We start from the raw sequence: 1,681 nt of genomic DNA on the forward strand, positions 1-1,681 counted from the left end.
GGGATTTTATAAAGAAGGCAGTAACTACTAGCAGTAAAATGAGGTATCCACAGTTAATATGTCCCGAGTTGAAGGCTTAAGTTAACGAGATATGGGGGGGGGGGGGGGGAGACATTTACAAAGATTGTCGTCGTTGTCTTCATTGCTGAAAGGTGTAATAGTTTCCAAGTCATTGCATTATTACTGGCAGGGAAAAAACCAACTTGAAAAGTTAATTGACAGTAAGATTAGGCGACGAGCATATTCATCAGTAGGAGGAAGAGGGTGAAGGATGGGTTTCACACAGACGCAGACGGCAAGGTTGGCACAAGTCGACACCGTGTATGACGTAAGGCACAGTGTCGATTACAAACGGGACTACACTTAGATAGGAAGGTAAAGTCGCAATAGAACTCCCCCATTGTCTGTGTGTTTGACTCTTAGCAAGTCGCAAGGGAGGTAAATTAGGCGGGCGTTGAATGATTGATGGTGCGTGGGACATCAGAGGCTAACTGAAGGTACCGATTTACCAGATTCATTCTTGTCTGATCATCGTGTATACTTAAACAGAATCCCCATGTCTCTACACTTGAGGAGTAAATTTCACCTAGGGGCACAAAGAATGTATTTCTTGACCTGATATCACCTTAATTAGTGCCTAACAATGACAAGTGTTGGCGTGCACACAAATCTACAATGTTTGACCAAATCGACAATAATAGCTCAGGTAATGATTATGAGGGTGGAAAGGGAGAGAAAGATGATGATGATAATAATGATGAAAATATAGTGTCAAATTAAAAAAAAAAAACTAACACTCGGTCGAGAAATCCTCCAGCCCGAATAGAGACAGGATGAAGCATTAGCATAGCCGTTGGATTTCATAGACTCGACATTTGAATAACTGTGGCGGTAGTTTATTTCCTCGCTTTTAGGAACTGAGGAACGTCTAGAAGGAGGCTTGTTATATGCCCTAGTGGGACTGTGATTAGTCTCCATTCTCGAGGTTGAGACCAAACTCGAAACGCCGAAAGGAGCGTAGGCCGCCCCCACGTATGGATAGTGGACTTGTAAAAGTCCCTTGGAAGTCTGCATCTCCGATGATGGTCTAATTGGCTTTTCACTCAATGAGGTCTGAACCCTGGGGTAAACTGAAGTGGATCGGATGGCGGCACTTTTCGGGGGCTTCTCTGGTGGTCGGTTAAAGGAATATCGAAATTTAGGATTGAAATAATTGTTTTTCCCAACACGGTTGTGAGGCGTATTTACGGCGGAGCTTTTTACTGGTGAATTGATTTTTGCCTCAAAATCATGCTTATTTCCATTCAAGTGTGGCATTGTTTTATATCCATTCAAGGAGACTGTCTGTAGATATTTCTCAGCTTCGATGATTCGGGAAAATGGACTCAAAAGTGGTGACTTCGGGGGCAGAATAGGAGGACTTTCCTCCCTCTCTATGGAAACCAATCGTGACCTTGAATTACTCTCCACTGATAGGTTGGTATATCCTCCAAAACCAATACCATTAGGAGGAAAAAAACTATTTGACTGGATAGATTGTGGTTTCATGATTTTAGGAGGCTTAGCAGAGATGATTCTTTCATAAGTCGCACTGCGGCTATCAATGTCGGACGACTCCTCCGAATGGATGGAAGGAAAGGAAGAATCGGGAGCCTTTACTGGCCCTCCCGTCAACGGTTTA

Source organism: Echinococcus granulosus, assembly GCF_000524195.1.
Source record: "Echinococcus granulosus chromosome Unknown EG_S00206, whole genome shotgun sequence".
In the NCBI taxonomy this organism is placed as follows: domain Eukaryota; kingdom Metazoa; phylum Platyhelminthes; class Cestoda; order Cyclophyllidea; family Taeniidae; genus Echinococcus; species Echinococcus granulosus.